The sequence below is a fragment of the Colobus angolensis genome, unplaced genomic scaffold (genome assembly GCF_000951035.1).
Source record: "Colobus angolensis palliatus isolate OR3802 unplaced genomic scaffold, Cang.pa_1.0 Scaffold39, whole genome shotgun sequence".
Classification (NCBI taxonomy): domain Eukaryota; kingdom Metazoa; phylum Chordata; class Mammalia; order Primates; family Cercopithecidae; genus Colobus; species Colobus angolensis.
The window spans coordinates 1,179,369-1,189,345 of record NW_012117265.1 but is presented as its reverse complement, the minus strand read 5'-3'; the positions used below and the strand labels follow the sequence as shown (position 1 = coordinate 1,189,345).

The window sequence follows — 9,977 nt, the reverse complement described above, 5'->3', positions numbered from 1 at the left end:
AAAGATCAGATGGTTGTAGATGTGTGGTATTATTTCTGAGGGCTCTGTTCTGTTCCATTGGTCTATATCTCTGTTTTGGTACCAGTACCATGCAGTTGGGCCTGGCTGATTTTTGTATTTTTCGTAGAGATGGAGTTCCACCATGTTGGCCAGGCAGATCTCAAACTGCTAGCCTCCATAATTACACCTGCCTTGGCCCCCCAAAGTACTGGAATTATAGGCATGAGTCACCATACCTGGCTGCCACCATGATTTATTATCATTACTTATTGTAAAACAAAACTTAAAACTTATCAGCTTAAGGAATTTTACATGTACAGTTGAGATAGTTTGACAGATCTACATAAGTTCTGTAAGATGAATTCTATTGTATTTTGCTTATTGCAATTATCCTGAGGTGAGGTTTCATGCATATTGCAGTATGGAGCAAGATGTTATTTTCTTTTTTTTTTTTTTCGAGACGGCAGGCTGGAGTTCAGTGGCGCAATCTCGGCTCACCGCAATGTCTGCCTTTCAGGTTCAAGCAGTTCTCCTGCCTCAGCCTCCTGAGTAGCTGGGATTACAGGCATGCGCCACCACACCTGGCTAATTTTGTATTTTTAGTAGAGACAAGATTTCTCCACGTTGGTCAGACTGGTCTCCAACTCCAACCTCAGGTGATTGACCCACCTCAGCCTCCAAAAGTGCTGGGCTTACAGACATGAGCCACAGCGCCTGGCCAAGATGTTACTTTCTAAGTATAAATAATATCCCATTGTATGTATATACTTAGGACATTTTGTTTATCCATTGAGCCATCAGTGGATATGTGGGTGGCTGCATTGCTCATTCCTGCCATGCCAGGAGGGTCGTATAGTGATTGAATCTATGCTTATTACACCTGGGTATCTCTTAGGAGTTTCTTTTTTGCCCTCTTGTGTGCTTAGGGTGCTGGACTTTTCTTAGGAATGGCCCCTTTGCCCTTCTTAGCATCTATCTAGCTATATTCTGACAGGATAACTGTGAAGTGAGTGAATCCTGGGCATCATAATGGATGTTTCTTTCTACTTAGGTATTTCTCCTCCTCTCTGCTTATATCTAGCATGCCTGTTTGGGGTGGTCCCTGGGGGTGTGGGCTTTCCCCTGGACTTCCCCTCCTGCTCTTGACTAGCTATCTGCCTTCTCTAACAATGTCATCAAAGATTAGACTCTGGGAACAGACATTTTCAAGGAAACACAGCCTCAGGACTGCTAACGTTAACTTTTTTCTGCATATTAATTCATAGGACTCTGTTATGACAGATGCTACAGACCCACAGTCCAAAGAGACATTAGGGACAGCCCAGGCAGCTCACTTTTCTCCCTGGATTGTAGCAGGACAGGCCACAGATATAACATCTCAGACACCGGGTTAGAGAAGGAAGTGGCTTTATTTGGCCGGGAGCATCGGCAGACTTGCGTCTTAAAAACCCAGCTCCCCAAGAGAGAAATTCCTGCCCCTTTTAAAGGCTTAGAACTCAGGGGGTCCACGTGAAAGGATCATGATCGATTAAGCAAGGATAGAGTGCGTAACTGGGTCTGCAGGCATCGGTAACAGGACGGAGCAGAACAGAACAGAGTTTCACAATGCTTTCTCATACAATGTCTGGAATCTGTAGATAACACAAGTGGTTAGGTCAGGAGGTGATTTTTTTTTTTTTTGAGACAAAGTCTCACTGTCACCCAGGCTGGAATGCAGTGGCTTGATCTCAGCTCACTGCAAGCTCCGCCTCCTGGGTTCCCGCCATTCTCCTGCCTCAGCCTCCGGAGTAGCTGGGACTACAGGCGCCCGCCACCTCGCCCGGCTAGTTTTTTGTATTTTTAGTAGAGACGGGGTTTCACCGTGTTAGCCAGGATGGTCTTGATCTCCTGACCTCGTGATCTGCCTGCCGCTGCCTTCCAAAGTGCTGGGATTACAGGCGTGAGCCACTGCACCTGGCCAGGAGTTGATTTTTAACTACCAGGCCTAGGGTGTGGCACTGGGCTGTCTATTGATCTCATTTCTGCTTTCCTTTAACTTTTGCTTCCTCTTTCTTTTTCTGAGGTATGAGGTAGTAAGCAGGGGAGCAACAAGCAGGTTTCTATTATTATTATGATTTCTTTATAAGCATTTTCTTTTTTTTGAGATGGAGTCTCACTCTGTCGCCCAGGCTGGAGTGCGGTGGCATGAACTCCACTCGTTGCAAGCTCCGCCGCCTCCCGGGTCAATGCCATTCTCCTGCCTCAGCCTTCCTAGAAGCTGGGACTACAGGTGCCTGCCACCACACTTGGCTAATTTTTTTGTATGTTCAGTAGAGATGGGGTTTCACCATGTTTGCCAGGATGGTCTCAATCTCCTGACCTTGTGATCCGTCCACCTCGGCCTCCCAAAGTGCTGGGATTACACGCGTGAGCCACCGCGCACGACCTTTATAAGCATTTTAAATCCTCCTAGTGCTAGAAACCATTTTCCAAATACAGATTTAGGATTAAACCCATGCCAAACCTGTGCAGGCACATGTGCCAACTTTGTTATGTCCTTAACTATATTTTTGACTACTTGCCCTTGATTATTTATATGCAGACAGTAAGTGGTTAGGTTAAATTTTCCATAGACCCCTCCTTTAGTTGCTAGCAAGTAGTCTAGTGCCCATCTATTTTGATAGATAGCATTTTTCATCTGGGTTTCTTACCGGGCTAAAACAGTTAAAGCTCTGCCAATTTTATTAGTGTTTATTTCTAAGATAGCTTGTAACCGTATGATCCGGTTGAGCATGTAAATGGGGCTTTCTTTTTTTTTCTGTTTTAGCTATTTTTTTTTACTTCTATTGCCTAGAAAAGAACTAGTTTTTAAATCTTATTTCAGACTGTGATCATGGGAGGCTCAGATGGGTTATAGTACACATCAGGTTGGGCATTTCCTGGGTTACACACTTTGTACTGAGTGGTGTTATACAGGCAAGTTCCTTTTAAAGTTCCTAGGCATTCATAATAACTATGAAACAGGAAGATTGTTTTAACTTGTAGCCCTACCTCAGTAACCTGATGAATACACTGGGAACAATCTTCCATTGGGGGGAAAATCAGTTGAAGTCCTTATTGTTGAAGTCCAAATTTTAAGGAGAATGCGTCCCATGACACGTTTCCTCATGCTTCGGCCTCACGTAGACCAGTCAACTTCCAGATGCAGGGCTCGTCATCTTTTTCAGAGTCACTTTGCATGGGTTCTCTGGGCCTGGTCTCGCCTCCCTGGTCTTAGGCACTGAAGATTTTACATAACCGTGGTGAATCCAGGCTGGGATTCCTTCTACCTTCACGCCAGTGGGAGTGGTCTGGTGTCCCTTCCACCATGGGCACAAGGGGGCTACGTTCCAGTCCTTGATCCACACTCGACCACCTGGGGAGAAAGGGTGAACTGGGGAGAAGAAGCTAATGGGGCATTTCTCATTTACCCAGGCCGAGATTGTTTGTGTAATTTTTCCTAAGGCCTGTAGCTGTCGCTGTAACTTAATTTCACCTAACTCTCAGGGAGTGCCTGGAATTCCCCATAGTTTGGGAGGAGGTCTATGATATAATATTTCATAAGAGGAATATCCTGTTTTTCTAGAAGGGGTAAATTTAATCTTAAATAATACCATAGGGAGAGCTTGTACCCACTTTAATCCTGTTTCTTGACACGCTTTCCCTAAACTATTTTTGATAGTCTGACTCATCCGCTCCACCTTTCCGGACCTCTGAGGTCGGTAGGCAGCATGCAGTATCCATGTGATCCCCAATACCTATGCTGTTTTCTGTACCAAGTCAGCCACAAACACCAGCCCGTTATCTGAGCTGATTCATAAGGGCAGTTCAAACCTAAGAAGATCTCGAGGAAGCACACGATTACTTCACCAGCTTTCTCAGTTCGCATTGGATAAGCCTCCACCCACCCACAAGAACTAATAAATACTTGCTATCTTCACATTTTGGCATTTCTGTGAAGTCTACCTACAGATCTTCAACGGGAGCTGCTCTGTAAGCTTGTATGCCGGGCGGAATGGTTGGATCCTGCCTTGCATTGTGTTGTTGGCAGGTAATACATCGCTGTGCCACTGTTTTGGCAAGATCTGATAAATGCGAGATGTAGAAGTACTGGCCTAACAACTTTTCAAGTGACTCCTGGCCTAGATGGGTGGTTTTATGCACAGCCAGTATGACTGTAGTTCCCAGCAGCCGTGGCACAGCTACTCTCCCATCCAGTAACCGGATCCATCCTTCTTCCATCACCTGTCCTCCCTCTGCCTGGAGAAAGTCCTTTACTTCTTTAGAATAAGTAGGTAAAAGGTAGGCCACTGGCCTTGGCCAGGGCCCCACAGTCTGGGTTAGAACTCCAACTGCCATTTTTTTCTTTTTCTGACACATACAGTGTAAAAGGCTTTGTCAGATCAGGTAGCCCCAGGGCTGGGACTGACATAAGTTTTTCTTTTAACTCATGAAAGGCTCACTGTTGTTGGGATTCCCATTGAAAACGTTCCCGGCACCCGCCTTTGTGACCCCATATAGAGGTTTGGCCAGTACTGCAAAGTTTGGGATCCACAGTCTGCAGAACCCTAAGAATTCTCTCACCTGCCTTCTGGTTTTAGGCTGCGGTAGGCTGCAGATGACCCGCTTTCTTTCTGAGCTTGATTGACCAAGCGCAAGTCCTGTACTGGCCTGTGGTCCTTGGTCCCCAGCTTGGGAAAAGGCAGGAGGGGAGTGTTCCATGGAGACTGACAAAGGACTATAATTCCAAAGGCTGTCAGGTGCTTCAAGAGCTTCTCTGGGGGACCGGGTACTGTTTTTGCCTGACCAGCTGGGCCCCAGGCTTGACTTCTATGAGTACAGGGGTTTGGTTGACTACCAGCCCTGGAGGGTTATCTTCCGCCCACACCTTTGACCACCACTAAGCCAGAGCTGGTCTTATCTCTTAGCCTGGCTTGGTTAAGAAAAGTCTTCCTTCCTCCTCCCGGGGGACCGTAAGGGCCATGATGACTCCCTTTCCAGGTAACTTTAACTGTAAAAGAGCTGTGCTTTGTAAAAGAGATGGTGGCTCTCAGCTTGCTAAGCAAGTCCCTTCCCAGCAAGGGCAAGGAGCAGTTGGGAATGTACAAGAACTGGTGAATTACTTCATGTCCCCCTACAGTACAAGTCCAGGGCAAGCAGAAAGCTTGTTTTGCCGAGACTCCTGTGGCTTCGATTATATCAATAGTCTTTTTGGATAAGGGGGCGACCGGGCTGGTTACTACTGAATGTTCAGCACTAGTATTGACAAGAAACTCAATGTCCTTGTCCCCAACTGTCATCCTGACCATGGGCTCACTGGGGGCACCTGAGCCCGGTCCCCCTTAGTCCAGTAACCCTTCTGCCAGATTAAACAAGGCCCTTTCGTCCTTGCTGGAGACCTCTGGCTTGGAGCCATTTTGTTTCTTCTTTAACTGGGGGCACTTGTCTTTCCAGTCTTAGGTTGTAAACGAGCTGCCAAGGGAGGAGTTTCTCCTGCAGCTTCACATTCTCTCTTGTCTGCTCTGGTTGGTCTAGGGGTGTATGTGTCTGGTGGAGGTACAGGTGCTGTGGGCTCAGGAGTGGGGACTCTCTCATCCAGGTAAGGGCGGGGGGCATCGCTGGTGCCATTTCCTGCCATGGGTCCTCTGACATTGGGTCAGATAGAACTTTAGGAGCTGACTTCCCTCGGCGGGTGGAGCGAGATCCCTCGTGGGCTATCTGTCCCTTTGCCACTAACAGTGCTGCTGCCTGTCCTCTCAACCACTGGCGGGGGAGTGTAAAACCAGCTGTAACCAAGTGTCTATGTACAGGAACTGGTCTGGATGCCCTGGCTTACAGGTAATCTTGTGCCATACCTTTGAAATAAGGGACCTATCCAGGCTTCCTTCTGATGGCCAATCCACCTCTAATGCTGGCCAGTCTGTCTCACACAAAGTTCTAAGTTTTCCTGGTGTTATAGTAACTCCATAGTCTCCCTTAAATCCCTTTTTGAAAATTTTTTTAACATAGTTCCTAGTGGGGTGGGCATACCTTGTGTCTGACCCATTTTTCTCTCGAGACAAGACAACACTCACACTATAAGAGGGAAAGGGTAAAGGTCACTCACTCGTCTAATTCACACTAAATCAAAATCAGAACCAAAGCCGAAGTGCCAATAAGGGCACGCCTGTTCGTCAAGCACTTCAAGCAAAGTCAAAATCAAAACCAAAGACAAAGTGCCAATAAAGGCACACTGTGGGTGACCAGGCCACACTTCCACTCAAATGGAGTGGGCAAGTTCCCAAGACCAGTCTTACCATGTTCCAGATGTCCAGACTCCAAGTTCCAATTCCTTCCTGGTGTTCAGCCAGTGTGTTGATTCTCCATGAGGGCCTGCCATGCACTGCTCTGGTGAGGTGTTCCACTGGTGCAGTTGCCTACCCGGGAGCACTCTCAGGATCTGCATCACTCAAGCTGGCCAGTGTCCCCTGCAGGGATGCTCCACAGGGCAGGCTTAAGCCGCCTAAGGGGCTGCCTCGGCCGTCTGCTAGTCACCTTGCTTCCCGGTCAGGGAACCAAGAAATGTAGCAGGACAAGCCACAGACAAAACCTCTCAGACACTGGATTAGAGAAGGAAGTGGCTTTATTCGGCTGGGAGTGTTGGCAGACTTGCATCTTAAAAACCAAACTCCCTGAGAGAGAGAAATTCCTGCCCCTTTTAAAGACTTACAACTCTAAGGGAGTCCACGTGAAGGGATCGTGATTGATTTAGCAAGCATGGGGTACATAACTGGGGCTGCATTCATCATTAACAGGACAGAGCAGAACAAACGCAGAGTTTCACAATGCTTTCTCATACAATGTCTGGAATCTATAGCTAATACAAGTGGTTAGGTCAGGAGTTGATTTTTAACTACCAGGCCTGAGGTGTGGCACCAGACTGTCTGACTATTGATCTCGTTTCTGCCTTCCTCTAACTTTTGCTTCCTCTTTCATTTTCTGAAATATGAGACAATAAGAGAGGTGGTCTCCTTCCTTAGTTTCAGTGAAAACATACATTTTCGTATCCTGCTGTTGCCTACCACTCGTTCAGTTCTAGCATCACAATTGCTTTATGAACTAGCTGGACATGGTGGCACATGCCTGTGGTTTCAGCTACCGAGGAGACTGAGGCATGAGAATCACGTGAACCCAGGTGGCAGAGGTCGTAGTGAACCAAGATCATGCCATTCAACTCCAGCCTGAGCAACAGAGAGAGACTCTGTTAAGAAAAAAACAAAAAAATTGCTGGCTGGACACAGTGGCTCACACCTGTAATCCCAGCACTTTGGGAGGTCGAGGTGGGTGTATCACCTGAGGTTGGGAGTTTGAAACCAGCCTGACCAACATGGAGAAACCCCATCTCCACTAAAAATACAAAATTAGCTGGGCGTGGTGGCTCATGCCTATAATCCCAGCTACTCGGAAGGCTGAGGCAGGAGAATCACTTGAACCCCGGTTGTGAGCCAATATCATGCCATTGCACTCCAGCCTGGGCAACAAGAGCGAAACTCTGTCTCAAAAAGATAAAAAAAAATTTAAAAAGTTGCTTTATGGAAGAAAGTAAGTATAGAAGGAGAGAGGGATCCGATGAGCAAAGCAGGGAATAAATGTTTGGAGTCCATGGCATCCTGAGTACTTGGGAATAGAGTCTAGGCCCCCAGTGCTGTCACTCTCACCCATCCTCCTCTACACATGTGAGATGTTTCAGGACCCAGTGGCCTTTGAGGATGTGGCTGTGAACTTCACCCAGGAAGAGTGGACATTGCTGGATATTTCCCAGAAGAATCTCTTCAGGGAAGTGATGCTGGAAACTTTCAGGAACCTGACCTCTATAGGTAAGGATGACAGTTTTCTTTTCCTCAGTGCATTAGTGAACCAGTGTTTCTAGCTCATCAATGTTGCTCAGTGATTTTGAACACAGACAGGAAATACTTTGATGAATAAATAAGGCATGGCTGCAGTAAATCATGGGCATAGAATCTAATAATTTTTTCACAGTTTTATACGCTTCAGGACTATTTTTCTGTGTCTGTATTTTAGGAAAAAAGTGGAAAGACCAGAACATTGAATATGAGTACCAAAACCCCAGAAGAAGCTTCAGGTAATTTGCACTTACAAGAGAAAGCACTCTCTCTACCCAATCTTAGAATATGAGAACGTGTTGAAGAGAAGTAAAACAAAGAACTAAATCCAGCATCAAATTTGTTTCTTCTTAGAATATTTTCTCAAAACACATATATTTAAATGTGACTGAGGCTGAGGGCTCACTCCTGTAATCCCAGTCCTTTGAGAAGTGGAGATAGGAAGATAGCTTGAGGCCAGCAGTTCAAGAATAGCCTGTGCAATATAGTGAGACCACATATCAACAACGGCCAAAAATTAGCTGGGCATTGTGGTATTCATCAGTAGTCCCAGCTACTCAGGAAGCTGAGGCAGGAGGATCACTTGAGCCAGTAAAGGCTGCAGTAAGCTATGATGATATCACAGCACTCCAGCATGGGCAACAGGACAAGTACCGGACTCAAAAGAAAAATGACATAGAGTATTTAGTAATTGTAAAATAGTTTACATGGGAATAGTATTAAGCCCCTTATGAATATTTTTTAAAACAATAGGTATGGCTGGGTCATCTTGTAGAATATGTCCAGTCACCTTCAAACAATTCAGCCAGGGCAGAAAGCCTATACTTTGATGGACAGAGTTAAAAATGCAAGTGCAATACTTGTTGATGAATATAAAATTGCTTATAAACAAACCCTTCATAATGTGCTTCTCATATTTTACAGGAGTCTCATAGAAGAGAAAGTCAATGAAATTAAAGAAGACAGTCATTGTGGAGAAACTTTTACCCAGGTTCCAGATGACAGGCTGAACTTCCAGGAGAAGCAAACTTCTGAAGTAAAATCATGTGACAGCTTTGTGTGCGCAGAAGTTGGCATAGGTAACTCATCTTTTAATATGAACATCAGAGGTGACATTGGACACAAGGCATATGAGTATCAGGAATATGGACCGAAGCCATATAAGTGTCAACGACCTAAGAAAGCCTTCAGATATCGCCCCTCCTTTAGAACACCAGAAAGGGATCGCACTGGAGAGAAACCCTATGCTTGTAAACAATGTGGAAAAACCTTTATTTTCCATTCAAGCATTCGAAGACACATGGTAATGCACAAAGGGGATGGACCTTATAAATGTAAATTTTGTGGGAAAGCCTTCCATTGTTTCAGTTTATGTCTTATCCATGAAAGAACACACACTGGAGAGAAACCATATGAATGTAAACAATGCGGTAAATGCTTTAGTTATTCTGCTACCCTTCAAATACATGAAAGAACTCACACTGGGGAGAAGCCCTATGAATGTAGCAAATGTGATAAAGCATTTCATAGTTCCAGTTCCTATCATAGACATGAAAGGAGTCACATGGGGGAGAAGCCTTACCAATGCGAAGAATGTGGAAAAGCATTCGCGTATACCAGTTCTGTTCGTAGACATGAAAGGACCCACTCTGGGAAAAAGACGTATGAATGTAAGCAATATGGGGAAGCCTTATCCTATCTTGTAAGTTTTCAAACACACAGAATGAACTCTGGAGAAAGACCTTATAAATGTAAGATATGCGAGAAAGGCTTTTATTCTGCCAAGTCATTTCAAACACATGAAAAAACTCACACTGGAGAGAAACGCTATAAATGCAACCAATGTGGTAAAGCCTTCAATCTTTCCAGTTCCTTTCGATATCATGAAAGGATTCACACTGGAGAGAAACCGTATGAGTGTAAGGAGTGTGGGAAAGCCTTCAGATCTGCCTCACAGCTTCGAGTGCATGGTGGGACTCACACTGGAGAGAAACCCTATGAATGTAAGGAATGTGGGAAAGCCTTCAGATCTACCTCACACCTTCGAGTGCATGGTAGGACTCATACTGGAGAGAA

The 9,977-nt window shown here is 45.5% G+C and overlaps 1 protein-coding gene across 1 annotated transcript in view; it reads left to right on the top strand.

Moving 5' to 3' along the window:
* Positions 1–9,977, top strand: part of LOC105520823 (zinc finger protein 69) — a 75,037-nt gene that overhangs the window by 63,566 nt on the left and 1,494 nt on the right. The gene's annotated exons all lie outside the window — the stretch shown is intronic.